Source organism: Gymnogyps californianus, chromosome 5 (assembly GCF_018139145.2).
Source record: "Gymnogyps californianus isolate 813 chromosome 5, ASM1813914v2, whole genome shotgun sequence".
In the NCBI taxonomy this organism is placed as follows: Eukaryota; Metazoa; Chordata; class Aves; order Accipitriformes; family Cathartidae; genus Gymnogyps; species Gymnogyps californianus.
In genome coordinates, this window is record NC_059475.1 from 16,077,588 (window position 1) to 16,100,322 (window position 22,735).

Genomic DNA, 22,735 nt, shown 5'->3' on the forward strand with positions numbered 1-22,735 from the left:
CCTTTGTGAACAGGTCTCCAGACTCTGTTCAGAGTGTTAGACATTATCTAAGCTTTTCAAAAGAGGAATAAGCATCCCAGGCAGTGATGTTCCTCACTTCTAAAGTGGTTGTATAATTTTCAGGTCTGTTCTTCCACTAATTGACAACTCAGGTTGTAAATGGGAGTAAAAGTCTACTCCATACTGATAGATGGGACTAGCTTTCCCTTCTATTCTGAATTGCACTTTTAACATGTTTGCCAAATATCTGTGGAGCCGTGGCAATGTCACTGCTTCTCCACAATGTGCCAAAATTTGCCTGGTCCACTTTTTTTGTAGTATTACTATTTTTAAGACTGGGAATGGTATCATGCAAAGACACAATTCAGTGAAATGATTTTTGCATCTTATGTCTAGGGCTGTGTTTAAGGGCAAATGCTCAGCTGGTGTCTCGCTACGGTTCTGCTTTTTTCAATGGATTTCTGACAACTTACCCCAGTGAAGGGCCTGCCCTTTCCTCCACAACTATCGAATTACATTGACCAAGCATTCTGCTTGCAACAGAAAAGTGCAGCAAATTATGATTAGTAACATCAGATGAATACCAGCTCTGAAAAAACTTCAGTTATATTTTTACATGACTTATTCACGGTGAATGAGAAATGCATTTAATCAGATATTTTAGTATATCTGTTAAGGAAATTAGTAGGCTAGGACAGAGTGTAAAGATTGCTTACACTATTGAGCAAGGGCTGAGTGTGCCAATAATCCATGATACAGGGAGCTAAAATTGTGTATTAAATCAGGAAGAATGATGCAAGAAGCTGGAGAAAAGGACCAGGTGTAAAAAAAACCAACCAAACAAACAAAAAAACCCCAAACCCAACCTGATTTTGTGCCTGCCTTGGGCTTGACGTAGTCTATTCCTAAAGCTCGTAGCCCAGGGCTTACGACATGGGCAAAGCACGCAGAAGCTTAGGGCAGAGATGCCCAAATGCTGGGGGCAGGAGCTGCCGGTCTGGCCCCGCACCAGGGAAAAGGGGTCCTTTGGGATGCTGGGGCCCTGGTCACCTCCTTTTCAGCTGGCTGTCTCTGCCTTCAGACAGACAGGAGACACCCCACTTTCCTGGCTCTGTGGAAATGCTATTGATGAGGGGGTTAAAAGTCTATTGTTTTGGGGCACTTGGGTGCTGGGTTTGTCATGATTAAGCAAACCACTTTTTTTCTTCCTGGTCATCTTTTCAACCAACATTTTATTTTGCTTTTCCGGTTCTGCAATGGTTTAAAAAGAAAAAAAAAAAAAAAAAGAGTAGTACACCAGAGTGTGGATAACCTGGGCTGCCCATGATTGCACTGTCTGTGGCTTTCTTGAGGAGGGGAAAATTATTAGTGGGAAACTTGGCAGACATCAGCTTTAAGCATTTCTTGGTAGAGGTTTTTTTCACTGCTTATGTGGGATGATGAAGATAATATCAAGAATAAGTGTGGATCTTATTCTTCCTTTCTGTATGGTTTTAGTTGAGTTTAATTTCTCTAGACAGAATCCTGCATGGTTTAGGGTTTGACTGAAGCCAAATTAATGGGACTCTGGTTCTAGTTTTTGTGTTAGACAGTGAGGGGCTGTATGCCTACAGGTATTTATTGTGACAGTGCATTTTTTCCCCTGCGTCTTCTGCTGCCTTGTATAAATCAGCCAGCAGTACTGCCGATTACATGTTGTTACATGGGCTGCTTTTGTATACACAATAACGGGTCTTAGAGGCAATAAAACTCATCTCTCCAACTCAATCCTCGAGCAATAGATAAAACTCTGTGTGACTGTTGCTGTGGATAGATGTATTTTGTTTCTTTTTTTTAATAGTAAGTTTTAAGATACAGAACTTAACTTTTACTGGCTTACAACTTGAGAGCAATTTCCAGAGTTCAGTTTATAAGCCTCTGGGAGGGTTTTTGCAATAGCTTTTTTTTTTAGGGGGGTTTAGGTATTTCAGCTATGACAGGACTGAATTTCATGCTCCTCTAGTATCAGACACTATTACTTAAAATAGTTCCACCCTGCTGTGGGCCGAGCCGGTTTCCCTTACACCGCAGCGGACGGCAGCTCGCCGGGAGAAGGGCAGTGCAGGGGCATGCCTGAGCTGCTCAGGAAAAATCCACTCAAACAGCCATCTGCAGATGAAAGTTAGGGATTACTCATCGGAAAGATCAGTTGTTTAACCTTTAATAGCACCTCTGGTAGGGTCTTTGTCAGAGACAGCCCCATGCTTTCTGCTAACCTTTCCTGACTAGGTATTTCTAGCCAAAGCAGCCTCTGATAAGAATTTGAGTTGTTCCTTTTAGCTTTTTCCTTAAATAGTCCACAGTGGTTCAAATGTATGTGTTGATGTAACTTGGTACAGCAGGATGTCCTCTGGAGCAGGTTGTCAGGTGGAGATAATTGTAACCAGTTCATGCACCTCAGCAGAACTCGAGTAATTTTTGCGGTCAGAGGCTCTGCTTTAGTGTTGCTGGGTGTTGCTTTAGGAGGGTATGCTAAGTGTGGGTGGCTGTGCCTGTTCTTGCAAGCGAGAGCTGTTCCTTTCTCCTAGAAAGGTTGTCCTCTAACAAGTATGGATTGTTTTGGGCATTGAATCTGAAATGACTGCAGTGAAGAGAGCGAGCTGGAGATACTTGGCATCACTTTCCATGTGCAGAGGTGAAAGCACAGCATCCTCCAGCTCATGCTAACCTGGCTGGAAGGGCTGAGTTAGAAATGAGACATGAATGTGGATGTGGGCGCAGCCTGTTAATTTTGACATGCATATGCTATTCACAAGAAATACTGACTTTGGAGACAAGACTCTTGTACATCAAGAGAATGCTGCTCTGGCTTTCCATACGTCTTAAAATTTTACCGCTTTTTTTTTACCTACTGAAATATTCTGAGTATTGTCAGACAGATGTGAGAAAGCAGGAGGCAGATCATGGGGAAGAAGAAGGAGGGGAGTAGAAAAGAAAAAATGAAAGAGAATTTAGAGACATTCAGAGCTGAGCAGTACCCACAATATTGTATTTAAACCCTGTGCATGTAACTGCCGAGGAAAAAGGTGGTGGTTTTATCCAACTTAAAGGGGACTAAAATATCTAAATATTTGTTGTGCAGATTTTTTAAAAAAATATTTGCTGAGACTGTGGAACTGCCACAAAATTGACTGCTTCAAACCCACTAATAACGGTAAAGCATTTCCACTATGTAAATGACTGCATACACACTAAACAGAGGATAGCAACAAAGCTTTTAAGAGCGTCTTACATGTAAAGAAGCAGTTGCTATTGTCTGCAGTACTGACAGTAGTTGGTTTGAGCCTAAAGATGTGTAAGAAGTTGCAGTGGTGGTAAAGACAGCTTGTAAAAGTGCCATGGAGCTATAAAAGCGCAGCAACTTGGTTTATACATAAGATCATAGCATTGGCAACATTCAGAATTTAGTCACTTTAATTATCAGAAGGATTTTTGTGATCTAGAGATTGTAAAGGAGAGTAGACTTAAGGAAAAAATTGCAATAAACTGCAGCTGCTTGTAGGAATGACAAGCAGTTGCTTGGTTGAGCTACAGTCCAGAAGGTGAAAACATATTTGTGTGTGATGCCGTGGTGTTTGCTGAACAAAAACTGTTAAAATTCAATAGCTTTTTCCTTACTGGAATTACTTAGAAATGGCAGACCTAAGGCTTTACAGGTAGATACAAAACCTGCTCTCTCTGTATCTCTAGAATTATCAGGGAAAGCCTAAGGAGCATGTCCATATTTATAAACTGAGGAGAACTCCACCACTCTGCCTCTTGCAATAAACATAGTATACAAACACACGTTAAATGTCTGCAAGGCGATCATGTGGGAGAAGATAAGTCAAGCAGTTTGGTATTGAAAAGAAAATAGAGTCCCAGTCCAAGATCACTTTTGGGCATGGGAACTGAAGTCTTTCAGAAAGTTTTGGAATCTTAAAGCATATGGATGTAAAAAACCCTTCCTAAGAAGGATTATCAGTCCTAAATATAAAAAGCTCACTTCTTGTGAAAGTTGGATAAAGGCAGAGGTTTTGCATTTGGCAAATGTTACCCAGGCCTAGAGCAATGCGTGGCAAGCAGTTAGAGAGCATCAACCTGCCTCTACTGATTTCAAGATGACCACTAGCCCAGTGTTGCACATGAAGCACCATCCCTCTCTTGGTGGATATATCCTCCTCTTCAGTGTGTATCAAACTTTTTTCCCCTCAGACAGACACAGCCTCATCCTATTGTCAAATGAAGACTGAAAAGGATGATGAGTACTGCCCCAAAGTTAATGCTTTCAAGGCTTCTTTCAGGAGAACAGGCTGGGGCTGGAATAGCACCTGGGCTTGTGGCTGGGCATGGCCAGGACTGTGGGGGGAGCTCCTGGCAGTGGCAGACAGTGATGGGGAGCACCTTGCGATGCCAATGCATACCCAAGGAGTGCACACAGAAAGATAAGACCATTAAAAGAAAAAGGAATGTAGCTATAAACCTATAGAGTGAAGAAATCATTGTAGAAAGATTGTATCTGATTTAATTATATACACTGTCTTAGTTGGATGAAAATTTATTAAAAAATATATAAATGTCAATAGAGTTGAGAGTCAAGCTGCAAATATGAATACCTTCATTACTGTAGATGGCTACATCTAATTTTTTTGCATTTTAATGACTCAACTAAAGTTCCAGGTCTGAATATGCCACAAATTTTAGCTGCAGAAATGCATAAAAGGGTTTAATTTCTTCTTAAATAGAACTTATCTAGTTTTCAATCTAATAGATATGACTTTTTGTTACTGTAGTCTCCATCAAAGGTCAGGGTACCATTCCTGTAGGTGCTAAAGAGGTTGCTAAGAAGAATATTATTGCAGAGACCTTACAGTGTCAAAGTGGTGGTTGCAAATGAAAGACAACCCACCCTCCCCTCTTCCCCACCAAAACCGTAACCAAGACAACTTACTATGGATGAGGTAACTTAGGAGGAGTAAATGAATTGCCTGCTTAACCTGTGCCAGTGCTGATGCCTTAACTGCTGTGAAATGGAGAGGAAGAATAATTTATTTAATTTTAAATATGCCTTTGGAGTTGGCTTCAAGTGCCTGCTCCGTGGTGAATTTGCCGTGTAATATCAGACATTTCACACAGATTGTTCCATATCACACTTTCTGTATCGTGCTTTCCTGTTTTTGTTAAAGGAATCTGCCTCTTGTCTTTGAAAGTCTTGCAAGAGTTTTTAGTTTGGTACAAGGGCTGTGAGTACTATGGTAATGGGTGTTAAAGGAATTGTTTTTGGAGTATTTAGTCAAACCCAAGTAGAATTAAAATAAACCTTCCAGTGAAAGAGTTGGTCTCTTAAGCGCAGTGTGCCTGGCACTGAGAAGACCAGCTGTGGCAGTGCTTCTGTCTAAGTCTTCACACAGCCTTTTTGACATATAACTTTTTCTGTATCAATCTTTGTCTGAGGATGGAAAAACAAAGCTTTGTTGTGAAGGTGACTGCACAACCACATAGAGCAGTGGTTTCAGCATGCTGCTGGCTGGCTCAACGAAGAGAGAAAATCTTCAAGTAATGTTTGCTGCTGTGGTTGGTGACATTATCAAATTTCCCAGCGCAAATACCTTTGAGAGGAGCAAGCCTTCAGTTTTTCTTCTTAGGATCATTTAATGAGTCATTATTTACTTTTGTCACATAGCAATGTGGGACTTGATTTCTGGGAAAAAAAATGAACTCTGCCAAGGTTGTTGCTGAACAGAAGCAGCATATTTCCCGTAACAAAGTTTCAGCTCATCACATGTGAAGTTTCCAGATATAACTTTCGTTGTGATTTCATATTTTCCACTACGTTCCTGAGGGACAGCAGCTCCTTTCAGATAAAGTCCGCTCAGTAATGAGCTTGAAAGCTGTTTCTGGTTGGAAAAGGGAAATCCATTAACAACACAGGAGAAGTACCATAAAAAGTTAGGATGTAAAGCTGGGAACAATTCAGTTTGGCTTATGACAGCAGGAATTTTAGGACGGTCGGATGTACAGTCTGTGGGGAGCCTGTGCATTGCTGCCCTCCTGCCGCAGGGTGGGACAGGGTGTGCTCCCAGATTGCGGTCTTGGGTTTTAGTTTCACTACAACCCTTTAAGCCAAGTAGTTTCAAGGGTCTGAGTTTGCTGCTGTCCTGATGGGGTTTGGAGAGTGGTGGGGGAAGAAACATGCTTTTGTTTGCTTTAATCTTCACTGCTCTGTTGTTCCCACACATGGTAGGTTTTGATTTGGGTTTTTGTTTTTCTTTTTTAAGCTGAATAACAAAGCAAATGAGCTAAGCAAGTTTATAGGGTGCTTTCCAGCTTAATAAAAGTGGGGTAGATCATATTGTGCCCAGCCAAGCCCTGGAGTGATGGGGGACAAATGCTCCTGTTGTCTTAGTCACACCATGCGTCAGATGAAAAGGAGACCTATCTATCTTCCTAGGCAAGAGTAATTTCTAACCTTCATTCAGATAGAGAGATTGTTTAGAAGGTGTCCTTGCAAGCCTGCAGTGCCAGGGCTGTAGGAGAAATAGGCAAAGGAAGAAGGGATACGTTTTCTCCAGACTAGCTTGGACAGTTTACTACAGTGATTTAGGAAGAAGTACGGAATGATTTTTGACACCGTGATAGTATGTGAGGTTTGCCTCTGTACCCTTCTCGGCTGCGAACTTGGTAGGAACTGCACACGTACAAACTAGCTCTTAACTTCTGCATGACTGCAGTGCCAGGTCCCCAACTGTTATAAATAGAGGCAGCTTCGGCAAAGCTACTGTGATTTATGCCGGTCAGGGACTTGGCCCAAGGTGTCAGGCTAAAACATTGATAGGAGGAAGTCTCTCTGACTTTTATTTTCAAAGACTCTTAAGTTCAGCAGCTCTGCATCCATGTTAGGGCGGCCTCTCTCTCTTTTCCCCCTCCCTCATCTCCTGCTGCTCTTGTACATTTTTGTTTGTCCTTTGGAATTGCATCAAATTAAATCAAAGCAGAGATGTTGGGTTTTGGTTGGTTTTTTTTTTTTTTTTTTTTTGTCCCTGACTTTGTTTTCCTTTTGAATGTCAACTCCAGTGGAAATAGAAGTTTTGGCTCAGCTCCTGAGGTGTGAACTGACAGTAGCCTGTTCCTAGGATATCTTTCTCTTAACCAAAATATGTAATAGATACCTTGCAGCACAAGACTACAAGAAACTTACAGCGGTTTTCTTTAAAATAGATCCAGGCAAGCAGTCAGCAATCTTGTATGTGGGTCTCCCCAGTTCTTGGACTGCTTCGTTGCAAGCTGTGGGTCACCCATGCATCAGCTCTATTAGTGGTTACCATTGGTGCTGTACAAAGCCTTACATTAAAAATATGGAATAAGAATCACTTTTCGCAAAGTGAGACTGCTAAAATTTGCAAACGGAAAAGGAAAGAAGGAACTTTAATTCTTGATATGCTTAAAGGGATACTTCTCAGCCAAAGTCTTCAGTTCACAAGTGTCACCATGAAATCTTGACTGTTTGCCCAAATCCCATTATCATTTAGGAAGTTCGCGATGAGTAGATTTAAGCTCTAATCATGCAAAGCATAGGAAAGTATGTGAGAATACCCACCTTTTATGGCATGGCATTTGTTGGCAGTATCGGCTTGGTTGTAGCAGACAAGATTAAAGGATTAGGAAGTAAGCCAGATACCAAACTGCTGCTGCTGCTAAAGTCGTAATTTGCCAGTATATTGATTACAGAGGATTTTTGTTAAGCCTTCGGAACAACATCCTGTATCCTTATTTCTATGTTAGCTTGTAACTGTATATCTTTAATAAAACGGAGACCTTATTTCATAAGAAATGTGAGGTTCTCCTATTGCTGAGATGTAATCAATTAGTTTGGTCCATTTCTGTAGCTGTCTATGTGAGTTTGGTTCTTTTTCTTTCTTCCTATAAAGTTTGCTGTGAGAGAGTACCAGATTTTTGACAGTGTTAATACAAGTAGGGAAACCCATGCTGAAGTCTGTTCTTATACTGGGGCAAGAGCAAACTTCAGTCTCCTTTGGAGGATATTGGCCATACCTGACACTGCCTGCCTGCTATCCAGTTTGTCTTCTGGAAGATGTTCCAGAACAGAGCCCTAAGGCTTGTTCTCCAAATCCCTGCTTAATGTATTTTTTTCACCCAAGTCAGGATATATTGTAATGCCTCTACTTAAACAACAGAGGAATTCAGCATTTTTAAAAATTAGCAATATGAATGTAAGGAATTGAATGTTAAGATCCTGACCTTCCTTTCTGTGTAAGGTTACACTCGGTAGGACGCTTTTCCACAAGGCTCTCAATCTGGGCTCGTTTTGTTAATAGCACCAAGGGAGCAAGCTGGTAGGAGACACTCCTGATGGATTGAGGTAGCATGAAGGTAGACTGGAGTGGGACCCAGGCAAAACAGAAATCCAGGGAAACTGCTCCATCAAGTGTTGAAAGGTAAAACTGGCACCGCGGTATGCTAAAAATACAGGTCTTCCTTGGGCCAGAAGCAAGGCGCTCTACAAGTGTCTCATACAGGTGAAACATGCAAAATCCCTCCTAATCTTTGTAGGGACAGATTTCAGTCTAAGCTGCATAACATTTTAAGGGATGGCCTTCATTTTAAGTTGATGTTTACTTCCTTAAAAAAATCCATGGTAGTAGCCAGTTAAAGGCGGATCTTTTTTTCTTCCCCAACAGTTCTAATAAAAGCAAATGTTTTTCATGTATGCAAATCACATTCAACTGCAGACTTTAAAGCTTTACTTGCTTTCCTTTGAAATTGCACAGTAAGAGTTGTAAGATTTGTAGGGAGAGAAAAGTAAGCAGTCATTTAATCTTGAATTTTAAGTGTGTATTTAATTATTCTGTTAAATGTTGACAGATATAAAGGCTGGTCTACACGTACAAATGTCACTGAAATAATTTGTAGGCTTAGATATGGCAGGCTTTCTTGCTTTCACTGTGGAAATCGGAACCCTCCTGATCTGAACCTATATTTTACTTATTTACTTATTCATTTAGGATATCTGCGTTGCTCACTGCTTAGAAGTTGTTTAGCATCTACATGTAGACCTTGATCTATTTTTTTTTTCCCACCAAAATGAGTCCACTCTCACATAGCTACTTGAATCAAGTGAAGTAGATTTTTCATAAAGTTCTTGGCTTCTAGGGCTTTCTGTTGAGAAACTACGCTGGAAAGTTTCTGAAAACTCTTAAGAGAATAAAAAGTTTATAAAAATCTTGGTTGGAAAAGCCAACTAGGAAATGCACAGGAATAACTTAATATGACCTGATTTTCATGCAAATGCAGTGCTATGAATAATTCCATTTTTGAAAAAAGGAGATAAGAGCTCTTAAATGTCAAGTCTTCAAAATGTCATCACTGTTTCGATTTAAAAACCATTGCTGACAGATTTTTTTTTAGCTGGGTGGCAGAAAATATGTAAATGGTTTCTTCTAGTATTTTTGCTTAAAGCCGTTGAGCTCTTGCCTGCTTCTGCCCCCTTCCCAGGGGCTGCCCCAGGACTTGTTTTATCATGTCCTGACTGGTACCTTCAGGAACCCCAAAACTTCGTAGAATCATAGAATCATTTAGGTTGGAAAAGATGTTTAAGATCATCGAGTCCAACTGTAACTGTACTGAAGTATTACCTCCGACCCCAAATGCTGAACGAGGTTGGGGGAGTGTACAAAAGCTAAAAATTTTCTTGTAAGCCTCAGAAACAGGTGCCTAGTATTCATGTTGCTGATCTGCCAGGCAGAGGCTGGAGCTGAGCAGCCCTCTGGCCATATCAAGTAGCTGCTGCTCATCATTGCTTCATCTCGTGGGGTAACGACAGAGCTCAGGGAAATGTGCAGCTGAGAAAAAAGTCCTTAATTCTGAACTTAATTTGGATGATTTATTTTAAAAATTGTGAATTCCTAAGCTTTTTAATTGACTTACAGGATATAGCATGGCACTTATCTTGCCTAACACTAGATATCTACAAACTATATCTAAGCTAGCTTGTAGTCAGTGGAGAGAAAAAGGCACTTTTTGGGTGCAATTCAGATGGCATGTGTTAGTCGCTTGCCTTAGATGTTGCTGGGGGCCTGATCTGCACTGAATAAAAAGCAGGCACAGATGTCTCCCTCTGGTGCATATGTTTATATTGTAAATGTACAGCTCTAACATAGGCACTTCTGGCCACCTCATGCAAGTCGCTAAGGGGAGTAGGTACAGCTCAGGGAGTGCTCCCCTCCTCACTCCTGCACCTTGTTTGTAAATAATTATAAACAATATATTCTATAAATAATAGAATTTTCATGAAAATATTTCCAAATCCCACCTTTTTCATAAATGTGAGTTAAAACCAGGTGTACAAGAGCAGCCCAGTCTGAGCAGCACTGTGCATTTCTGTCCATTTTTACCAGCACCTAAAGTCTTCCCTGAATTTTGAGTTGGTGAGAGAATGATTAGTATATAGAGAAATAAATAACAACCAACTCTACCTCGTTTCAGCAAAAGGCGTGGAGGGTGAGTTACCAGCTTAGGACCTATTGCCTTCAGCAGGGTGCAAAAAATGTGCATTGGATGGCTTCAGGTGTCTCCCTGAATTGCAGGGAGAATGTGTTTTTTGGTTTGGTTTTGTGTTGTTTTTTTCAGTGAATTTGTCAACATGGCTGCCAACCCGCCTGAAGGGAGAGCGGTAATTGCTGGGGGACCTGTCAGCAGAGAGTAAAGAAAAGGAGGGTGAGTCAGTGCAGAGTGATACTGTTTTTGGTCTAAAACCCCCCAAACCCCCCTCCACTACTGTGCGGAGTAACAGGTGTAACCACAGGCTTTCCCTGCTCCCTCCCCCAGCCCAAGCTAATTTAGGTTTCTAAGCCTATGGAATGAGTACAACATGATGGAGCCAAAATTTATGAAAAAATACCCATGCTAATATAGGCTGCAAAATAAATGCAAACGAAAGCTAAAGTAAAACAGCTTTTATTCACATGAAAAAATAAACCTGTTAGCTCTGATAATCAATTAAAATATTATAGAATCAAGCAATCACAGATGTAGAAGCTTATCCTCCTTAAAGTCATTATAAATCACATCCTTTCCTAAATCTCTCTATTCCCTCTTATTGCTTACATTATAATCCCTGCCTGAGTATCATTTTCATTGCTAAACATACTGTTTGCCAGTCAGTTTATTAAGGTTTGTCTTGATGGTGCCAAAACAAATGCTCTTTTTCAAAGATAAAAGGAAGGCTAATATTAAAATAATAATTTCACCTCTTTGCTAGCAGAGCCTAATTATTGAAGAAATTGGCATGTGAAATCTCTGAGGTGATAGGGAATTAGTATGTCAATAGGAGCCTGCTTTGAAGTTGACCCATACTGTTCTTGGTGGTGTTGGGTGTACCCGGTCTCTTGCGATATAATGTGGGGAAAGAGAGCTTTTTTGGGGGAGAACAACTAAAAATAAAACTGTTCTTCTTTACTGTTTTTAATTAATTAAAAGCTTTCATAAAAACAGATGGGACACATAAGAGACACAAAAAGTAAAAGTGGACAGAAGAATTATAGACTTAAGACTGATAAGAATAGCAAAGGGGCTTTAGGGGCCTGGGACAATTAAAGAAAATGTGAAACTATTGGGTTTGTATGGGAATGGTTGTTTGGTGACATCAGGCAATTATGTCAATAAAGCGCTCCTGAGTACCGAGACCTCATTAGGGTTGAAGAGCATTATTGGATATAGTGAGGAGTGCTGTAAGTTACTGCTACAAAAGCAAACACTTGTATTAAGCCCGAAACTGTTATCATTCGACTCAAAGCCTGGAGGAAGCATGAGCCTAACAGCTTAACAATCCTACAGATTTATATGGAAAAGCTATTATGAACAAGCAGAGCCACTAAAACATGTCCTAAAACCAAGCTTGAGAACAGACGAGATGTTAATGAAATATGTTTATTTTTTCTATGGTTTAGTTGGCGGCAGGCAAACCCAGCGCCAAGGAAAGCTGACAAGGTCATAGCTGTGCCAGTGCTCAGTGGCCTGAGCGTTGAGAGACAGAAGCTGCTAGTCAGTGGGAAGGCTTTTAAACCCTGAACAGTCAATTTCAGTTTGAAATCTTCAAGTTACATGAGGACTTGATGAAATAAAATCTAAATAACATGTCATCCTCCAAATATGTATTTTATATATATAAGATAATATATATATATACACAAAATCTTATTGCAACAAGAGCAAGCCAGGCAGCATCCCCTTTTTGCATGGATAAGACTATTTAAAATAAGAAATAGAAATGGCTCCAGTCCATGGCAAACAGCTGATGGATCACTATGGTTGGACATGCATGGACATCGGAAAAAAATGGCATTTTAGTCTCTAGTAGACCAAAAGACTAGGAATAACAGCGCTGGAGATAAAGAAATAGGTCAAGATGAGATAGCATGGGTGAAATGTATAAAAGAAAGAAAAATATCTGTCAGTTAAGAGCAGTCAAGTGTCTTCCTATGGAGTTGCATTTCACTTCACATTAAATGTGAAACTATATGTTCTTTGATGTTCACAACTTCCTTTAAAGATAAAGCCAGCAAGAAACTATTGATGGTTCATGGGTTTGGTCCTGGAATTGTAAAGGTGACCTCAGTGGTATGCCAATTTATACCAACTGGCAGTCTGGATATGGAGATATGGGTCTCCATATCTCCATAAAGATTTACAGTAGCTCAGAGAAAGGCAAATATTAAGAGGAGAGTGAAGAGTTAATTATAGTTGAGCTTAGTGTTTGCATTAATGTAACTGTACTGATTTTGGTGTCATTCTTTCAAATTTGTCTCTTAAGAATAGACTGTCTGTTGGGGTTTATCAGTGGGGAGCTACCTATTTAGCTGAGGGAAGGAAGTCTTTAATTTAGAAATATTTTTTTTCCTATGACTGAAAATGAAACGTAAGAGCTATCATCAGATTTGAACACTTGGTTTTGCATTATTGATTTTGGAGAAGAGGCGTGATCCCTGGGGTGCTCATCCCAGTGTCCCAAGCCTTTCTTCTGCTGTGGAAATGTCACCCAGAGGAGATGGGACACTCTGTAAACTCAGTGTAGAGGGTTGAAGTTCTTGTCTTTCTGAGTCCTCATCACATTAGTTACATTGAAATCTAATTTTTAAAGAAATGTGACCGGGGGGAATATTTGTTTTGTTTTCTGGTTAATTGTTAGATAATTAGTGCAGAGTTACATTTTTCTGACTGCTGCTCAGTTAAGCCTAGACCGGAGTTCCCCTGAGATATTTGTTGGTTGTTTCTGGCAGTCCTCTTAATAAAACCCCAGTTTTATTAAATTCCTGGTCTCTGAATGTAACAAATTCCTATGTCAAAGTTGATGGGACTCCAACCTCTCCTCACTACAACCCTGCCTTGAGGCAGTAAGTAATCTGTAAATATTCAGCTACTTCAGGACTAGGATGAATCAGCTGAAAAGTTTCATATAAAAAGACATCTTAAGTTAGTCCATTTTTAGTCACAATTCTTCCTGCTTGTGTGAAGACCCAAGCATTTTGGTGTCCAATTCATTTAATGGAGCCATTGGACATTTGGTGATACTGAAAGCTGTTTCCAAGCTGCTTCAATGTGAGTAACTTTAAACCCACAATGCAATAAATCTTTCCTTGAACGTATGTAGACCACTATAAAGAGATAAGTGAGCTATCAGTTCTTTTCTTGAACATACTAATGATGTACTTAATTAATTGAATTTCTGGAGCAATTAGAAATTAAATTTTTAACATTCTCTTGACCAGAGAGTGTGTTAAGATTGATCTAAAGGTTGGGTTACGTTTCTTAAATGTATTTTGATTCAGATGAAGTGGTACTCTCTTTTGTGTGTGTGTGTGTGTTTGTATATATATATAAAAGTACACACACACACTCTATGTTAAGCTTTCTGCTTTTAAATTAATGGCTTTGCTGTAGAGGGAAGGATATCTGAGTTGATAACTCAATTTGAGATGCTCATGGCAGAGAGGAGTTGGCCTGGTGATGGGCACCACGCGCTCAATGTTGAAAATGCTGCTCTGACCCTTTCCTGGCATGCACACTCCGGACAGAAAGATATTTTGACATTTTTAATGTGATATGAAAGCATATGGATATCCTCTTGTGAAATACAACCAGCTTACGTGTTTTATGTCACTCTGCTTTTAGACAGCTGGAGCTGAAGACGGGCTGTAACTATAAACACCATTAGTCCTTTTTTTTTGTCTGTGTGGAGTACAGCCATCCCTCTTCCCATGCTTTTAGACCGATAAGGATGGTAGTCTACCTGCCTTACCTGCACACCATAGGGGTGTTGAAAGGTGCCAGGTAAACTGAGACACCGGCAGCTAGACTTTTGTGTGTATAAGGCTGTGTTAATATTTCTTCACTGTGCAAATATTAACTAAAAATGAATGTTAATTACTGCTTATGCTGTAAGATTTTTATGAAAAGGTCATAAGAGATCCTTCAGGTTATTATTTTAAAAAAGGCAAGAAAAAAGTAAGACCTAATTGCTGTCCATAAAGAGATGCTTTGGATCTAACACAAATTGTTTCATGAAGCTCTGAGAAAAGTCTGTGGGCTTTACTAGGCGGGTGGTCAGGTTGGTACTGTCTGGTCCTAATAGGAGTTTAACCTCTAGTAATTAATCTCTGTTGACCGAAGATGAATTTCAGTGTCTAGTAAGAGTAATATGGTGGAGGTTTTTTTGCCTTTTAAAATGTGGTGTAACAGGAGCTGACATGTAATGGTAACAGGAGCATCTCCAGGGCAGCGAGGAGGAGACATGCCCTCAGGAGCCTTTTTACAGAGGCTGGGATGTCCCCGAGCATCAGGGCTCAGCCAGGGGGATGGGGACCACGTTGTGGGCAGGGCCATGGGAAGGGGGATGACCAGTGGGGTGGGGGGTCCAAGGTGGACACATGCAGTGTGGTGGAGGACTTTCCTGGGCTTTCATCATATCAGCAGTGAAGACTGTTGGCTTACTTTGGCCACCATCCCCAACACCAGCGCTGGAGAATGTGTGCACGGACATCGCTGGTGACCAGCAGGAGGGTGCTGCAACCCTCCCAGCTGGTTTTTGAGAGCTGCCAGGAGAACCAATGGCTGGAGGAGGGTGTTCAACACAAGTGCACTGTATCCAGATGAGCCCCCCAACACAACAGCTACTTAAAGCACTCCCCAAACTCCCCCAAAGGAAAGGGAGGGCTCGCCCAAGGGCAACATCTAAAAGCCTTTTGCAGTCATTAGTGCTGTCCCCTGTGCTGTACGCTGCCTGCAATGAGCATGTCGACATCTCTGCGACGTGCTCAGATTTCAAAGGCAGTCCTCCCAACCAGCTGCATCTGAAGAAATCGAGCAAAAATTTTTTTTTTTTTTTTTTTTTTTTTTGAAGATACCATGCCAAGTCTTTTGAAATGAAAGCTGGGGCAGGCCTAGTGGAGATTAATGTAGGAAAAATGCTGCTGGCTTGATAAGCCACAGATGTCTCTGAGATTTGCTGGGGCTGTTGACAGCTTGTGATGGTTTGCAGCTTGCAAGATCCCTCTGCCCCAGGACCAATGCACTGGATACATGGCTGGTGGCGCGGGGCAGGGTTTGGCCCAGGGTGGTTGTTGGGTGAAAGGTTTGAGGAGACCTGGGAGAAAAACTGATGAGAGCTTTAGACCTGTTCTGGACCCAGACTGTTGTTGCAGGGTTTTCTTATGTGCTGCACCTGTTTATGCAAAAAGAGTGACTTTTTTTAAAAAATAATGTCACTACTGGCAACTGTTTTTGTAACACCGTAATAGGAAGACATAAGCTGGTGAAATTCTGTGAAAGCATAAGATGGTGGTGGAAACTCAGCTTATTGCGCTGATCTTGGGTGATTGAAAAGATGACTTATGTTGGTGGAATCGTTCCTAGTGGGTAGATAGGAGCTGCGCTTCTGTTAACTCTACATACATAATTAAAACTATGCAACTTTTTTTAGAGAAGGCCTTCACTGAGTCCTGTTAGGTAGTACCAGTAACACTAACAAATTGACAGCAACTTGTTGTTTGCTCTTTTTAAGTTTAAGAGCATCCTCTCATCAAACACTGTCACAGGAGCCATGCAGAGTGTGACAGGAGGTCCTCCTGCAGCCTGTTAGGAAATGGGGTGGTCTGAGTGCTTTTTTTGTAGAAAGTTACAGATGATTGCTTATATAAAAATATGACAAAATTCATAATTTCTTGACCTTGTCCACACATATAGACTATATTCTTTGTGAGATGCTACCAGTTCGACTATTTTTGAATCAAGCTCTGTTGTCTTCATGATATTAAGGCCAAGTACTTCACTGACTTGTGGAGATAATGTACACATGAAGTTATCTCTTTCACCCTGTCAGTGAGTTTTCATGCAGAAATCCCCTGGGGGTCCCATCCTCTGCTTGGATTAAGGTTCTTCTGAAGCTGCATTCTTGCATGCGCTGATACTGTATGTTCAGACTTATTTTAGACAGAAAATTAATTTAATTAGATTTGCTGTTAGTTTTAATTTTGAAGTGATGCTTTTTTCATCACCTTAAAATACCTTTGCACACACTGGTGTTTGTATGCAACTTCTTGGTACCAATACTTTCCGCATCTGGATAACAGATTGGAATTGGTACAACCCCAATGTCCAACAAATCTCAGGCAAATGCAGAAAATTGCTTTGCCAAAATATTTTGAAAATAATTTGAACCAAAATAGCCTTTGATTTTTTTTTTTTTTTCTCAGAACAGCAGCAAAGTTTTCTGTAAAATTGTGGTAAACACTAGGTAAGAAAGTATATTCACCTTATCTTGAAATGGATGTAGTGATTTAAATGCAAATTTATTGTTGTGGTTTAACCCCAGCCAGCAACTAAGCACCACGCAGCCGCTTCCCCCTCCCCACTCCTAGTGGGATGGGGAGAGGGATTGGGGAAAGAAAACCGTAAAACTCGTGGGTTGAGATAAGAACAGTTTAATAACTGAAGTAAAATAAAATATAATGCTAAGAATAATATGATAATAATAATAGTAATGAAAAGGAATATAACAACAACAAAAAACCCCTAAAACCCAAGAAGAGACAAGTGATGCACAATGCAATTGTTCACCACACGCTGACCGATGCCCCAGCAGTGATCCACCCATCCCGGCCAACTCCCCCCTGTTTATATACTGGGCATGACGTTCTATGGTATGGAATACCCCTTTGGCTAGTTCAGGTCAGCTGCCTGGCTCTGCTCCCTCCCAGCTTCTTGTACACCTTGCTTGCTGGCAGAGCATGGGAAACTGAAAATCCTTAAGATAAGCGCTACTTAGCAACAACTAAAACATCAGTGTGTTATCAACATTATTCTCACACTAAATCCAAAACACAGCACTGTACCAGCTACTAAGAAGAAAACTAACTCTATCCCAGCCAAACCCAATACATTTATCTGTAATATGAATCTATGCATGTGCTTGTAAATGAATTAGCAAAGATTCGGGCCTTTCTTGTCATCTTTGCAATGCCGTATTTTTTCCTAGTGGCAGCCTCTATTGCATACCCAGGCTGGTACAGTTTGTCTTGTGTCTCATCAACATCTCATGGTACAATTCAGAGGCAGCTGATATTTAGTATATACATTTTTATTGGGAAAACTTGTACGTTGGTTGGACACACAAGTTTGATAGATGTAGCTGAGAAATAATTTCCAGAAATGATAGGAAAACTTTCATTCCCTGTACCCTCAAAAGTAGCAATAGTTTTAGGGGAATTTTAAATGAAAATGGTATAAAACTTATCAACAATGTGACTTTAGTTACCCAAAATGTTTGGGTATTTGAGAGAGAAAACTGAAAATTGTTTCATTTCAATTATTCTATAAAATAAAGAGGTTCCAACATTTTTTGGAGTAGATGAGAAGGATGGAGAATGGCTATGTTATATATCTTATTATATATAAAATCAGCTTGATCTCATAGATCTTTCCAATATTGGTGGAATAAAAAGTGTTATAGATCGTGCTCATCTGATTCTTTTCACTCATGAACCCCCAAAAGACTGGTATAGCAACAGTAAAGTAAGTACCTGATGCCATCTAGTACCATCATGGAGTTAGCAAAGGAAACCCCGATATCTGCATTTGCAAGGGGGGAATGGAGACACTGCTTAAGTGAGCCCCCGAGGAGTTTTTTTGTCAGCTCTCTTTGTGGCTTGTCAGTGCAAAGAAATCTTCTATTCTTGTTGGATTTGCAGCTCCTGTGGGGCTCTCGGTAAAGCTCCCACATGTTACTGTCTAAAATCCTGTATCCTTGGGTGGCATTTAGACCTTCGGTATTCAGGACGTTGTTTTTCCTTACCCAGAGGAATAAATGATTAGTTCATCAGCTGTAGATTGGTGTGCACCTCTGTGGGGAAATCCAACACTGTAATTAAATTCAACTCTAGGAGTTCTTTTGATGGGCAGCAGGGTAAAAACATCCCCCCATTTGGGATGGGAACGTGCCTCCCTCTCTCCAGACACGGTTTCTTTTAGGTAGCTCATCTGTTGTGCCAAGCCAATCTGCAATGGGGATGATTTCAGCATTGTTTATAGCTTTATTATGCGAGTCTGTAGGGTAAGACATAAGTGCAGTTTAAGGAGGCTCTAAGAAAAAGAGTTTTGAGTAACTTACATATTCACTGAGTTTTCGACAGACCACTGTGCTGTAGCTGAACTACAACTTCTGAGTAGTTCTTAGTGCTTTGAATCTTATTTTCATGCTCTTAATGGTTATGTTATTTAAATCCATTATTTGTTGGGTGGAATGGGTCTATAATCTGAAAATGTCTTAAAAAAGCAGATTCTGAATAAAATTGCTCGTGAAGTTTTCTTTGTGGAACTAAAAATATGAAACTTGCCATATAAAATGTCAGAAATGGCAGTGCTACATAAAACCTGTGCGGGACTGTTGTTTTTTTAAAAAGAATAAGGGAAATGTGTAATTTATGCCTAGATAATTAGTGGTGTTTTACCACTGAAATGTACACCACTTGGAGGAATTGTCACCAGAGCCTTTCACACCTGCACAGGGTATGAAACTCCAAACAATTAAAACAATTAATATTTCCTCCTGAAAAGAAGTCTGTTGTGCCTTAGTAAAAAGCATATTGCAGGATAGAAAACAAATGTGGTAAAGCAGAATGTGTGATAAATGGAAAATATACTGTCAAATACTTTCTGACACATCTTTTCATTCCCAAAATTAAATATGGAATAACTTTGTGAGCAAGTGTCACTCGCAAAGCTGAATTTATTGTAGTATTCCTTGTGAAAGGCTTTTGCTTTTCAAGGATGGTAACAGGGAGTTGTGTGGTTTTGCTTGTTTTTTAAAAACAAAACAAAAAAAGGTACAGTGCCATTTGGTCTTTTGGTTGAGAACCGAAAACAAGTAGTATGGGGTTAAAAGTCATCTTAAAAGTGAACAACTTGTCTGTATTCCTACTTACCTTCTAGCTGAAAGGTACTGTAGAAGAGGGGATACCACTCAAGTTTTTATATCAAATATTAGTTCATTTTGTCCTGTCCTTGCTGTGTACGTGTTCACTCTCTATTTTTTCAAAGAGGGGAAAAAATGACTGCGGCGTATCAGTCACTTCACTTTTACGCTTGCATATTCCATGGATGTCACTAGATTTTAGTTGTTACATTTAAAAAATGTTATATGTACTTTGAGAAAGTGAATACCTAAAAAGAAGGATCTTTTCTTTGACAGCTCCAAATGTGATTCCTGAGTGTTTGTGGAAGTATATTAAAATTATTTCCTTAGAAGAGAAAAGGAGATGAGTTGTTTGACAGAAAGAAAAAAAAAAAAAAAAGGCATTTGACTTTCATTAATTTGTGTTTTTGTGGTCATTTTTGTAGAGAAACAGTGAAAAAGCATTTAAGTAAACAAAAGCTAAAATCCTTTGCATCCCTGGTGTGAAGGAGGAAGAGCCGCCTGCGCTCCACGGGCGCTTGGTGCCATCCCTCTCCCGGTTCCCTATTTTTGGAAGCCTCTGTAGAAGGTCAGTGGGAAACATAACCCCAAGCTCCTAAGGCAAAAGCAGCCTGGATTATCATTCATGTGAAACTAAAGACGAAGTGCTAGTAGAGAGCAAATAGTTACTCCTGTTAGTGTTTCCTAGATGAACGCAAGCAGCTTAAATTTCAGTTGCTCAAAATTAGTTGCTGAATTAAAAAAAATATTTAGCTCTATTTTTCCCCCCCTTTGGTCAATCATTCATTATTTCGATCTAATGTTTTAAATCTAATCACTGTTGCTGAGAAATATTTCTGGAAACTCTCTAGACAAAGCATTTTAATATAAATATTAAGAGAACAGCTATTTGTCAATTTTATAAGAATAAATCACATATCATACATTCATAATCATATACTTTGTTCAGTTTTAACGTGCAATTGCTACACTTGTATTAGGAAGCAATAAATACCTCTATTGATACTTTATGTGTTTTATTAGAAATAGCCATTGAAAGAAAAACATATAGCGGATCGCAAAATTGTTGTTTGGAAATTCCTTGTTTCCCTGATGGTTGTCTCGTGTTGAGGCTTCTTGGCTCCGGTCTCCATGGTCAGACAGGGATACACTGGACACAGGAGGTTGCTTCCCATATTTGTGAGCTGTGCTGGCTTTTGTCTCTAACAAAAAAAAGGGTGGGGAACTGGGACATGGGGGAGTGTCAGGGGGAGACATATGGAGAGTTTGACTCACGTTTTGGTCCCAGTATGCCTGTTCTCATCCTACTCTTTGGCTCCAGCTCCCCAACAAGCGTGTCTTCATGAGTGTAACAGCACTGGGGAAGGGTTTTGCCTGTCGTGGCCAGGGCTGTGATCCCCAGCGCATCCCTGGTCGAGATCTGTGGCTTTGTCCCTCTTGTGCTGACCGGTGGCTGTGACTCTCTTGAGGAAATCTCAGTACGTGCCTTCTCCAAGGAAAGCTGGATTTGTGTTGTCTCTTAAAAATCTTTTTAATGTTAACTAAAATAATCAAATCTTGAAGTCTATTTAGAAGCTGCATTTAAAATTCTAGTCCTTCAGAAGGGGACAAAGCGCCAATTTCACTGTTCAATGAATACCATAAGCTGATTTATGGCTTCTTTTGACACTCAGTCATGCTGCAGAGGCAAAGGAGCAGCTGGTAATGCAACCAGTAAAAGTTAAAATAAAGAGGAGGAAATGCTATATAACAGAAGCAGAGGGATATTATTAGCTCCTGCACTCTGCTAGAGAAGATCCATGGGATGAGAGAAGTTCTTTAGGAGGCCACGGAAATTTCCCCGAGGTTCCCATACCCATCTCCCACACACCAGGACTGGTGTTTCCCAGCAGGAGCTGGTCTGGACCAGGCTGTGCTACGACAGAGATGAAAGGCGATAGATGCAGAGAGGTTCTGGGCGATCGCACAGCCGAGTCCAACGTTTGCAGTGTGTTTTTGCTAAAAGGGATTTCTTCAGTGTAATTGTGTGCTGAATAAGAGATAAAAACGTCATGAGTTGAGGCAGCTTGGGGAATTAAAACTGAACTTTTTTCTGCGTGTTGCATTATCAAATTGGGCAGGACCAGGGTGACCCTTCGTTTGAAGGCAGGTGGCAAAGTACAGACCTGCTGGGCAGACATTGATGATTGCACCTCGATTGCCAATGCTCAGAGGATGCCATGTCAGTAACACATGGAAAATTGGGATTCCTGTCCTGTACAGCCCTCTGTCATGAGAAACATGGGGCAGTCCCTCTCCTAACCTTGCCAAGCTCACCTTTAGAGCCTTGAGTCTTGCTCATACATCTCTCAGTGAGAAACCACTCCAGACATTGACTGCTCTGACAGTGCAACCTCCTTCTCCTATTTGACCACCCACCTCCTAAGCTGAGCCATCAACCCCCCAAGCTCAGTAGGCTGGCAAAGTATGAAATGCTGTAATGTGTACAGATTCAAACTTCTGCAAGGAGCGAAAAGGCAAGAAAAATTAACAGTAGTAATAGTTAATGTTAAAAAAAACAAACCAAACAAAAACCCCATAACCTCCCACCCCAACTTTCTTAAAACAGAAAGAAGCTTTTCACGTAGGAAACTACAGAAGGAGCATTTAGAAGGGCAAAGAGAGAAGAATTTAAACCCTGGAAAAGGTACATGTGATACCAAATGAGGCCAGGTCTGGCTCAGGATGTTTTTTGTGACCTTTCCCTGCACATATTCCAGATGAAATTCCTCTTAAATACTGAGTTGAACCATACCCAATACACTGAAGGAGATACTGTTGACACTTGCATAGTGGCATGAATGCTTCCCCATGTCTGCTGAGGACTCTTCTTGTGATACAGTGTAAGATCACATTCACTGTTTTCATAAGTGCATCACGTTGATGCTGATAGTTATTGCAGGACCAGCTCAGGCACACAACTACTTCTCAATCCTTTGCAGCTTTTAATGAGCTATCAAATTCTAAAACTAAACCCTTGCAATTAGTCTCGTGCATTTAACATTGCGTTTTAGACTATGGAAAGGTCACCCTCACTTGCATTTTTTTCTTAAGTTTAGGCAGTTCCTTGTATACAGTAGCCTCCAAATTTCTTTCTGCTGGCAATGCTTTTCAACTTAATTCATTGAAAGATTTTTTTATTTTTGTCTCACGATAGTGACTGAAAATACTTAAAGATCTGTCCCATAGCTGTTC

The 22,735-nt window shown here is 40.4% G+C and overlaps 1 long non-coding RNA gene across 1 annotated transcript in view; it reads left to right on the forward strand.

Moving 5' to 3' along the window:
• The window catches only part of LOC127017237 (uncharacterized), a 50,545-nt gene that overhangs the window by 25,578 nt on the left and 2,232 nt on the right, over positions 1-22,735 (forward strand). The gene's annotated exons all lie outside the window — the stretch shown is intronic.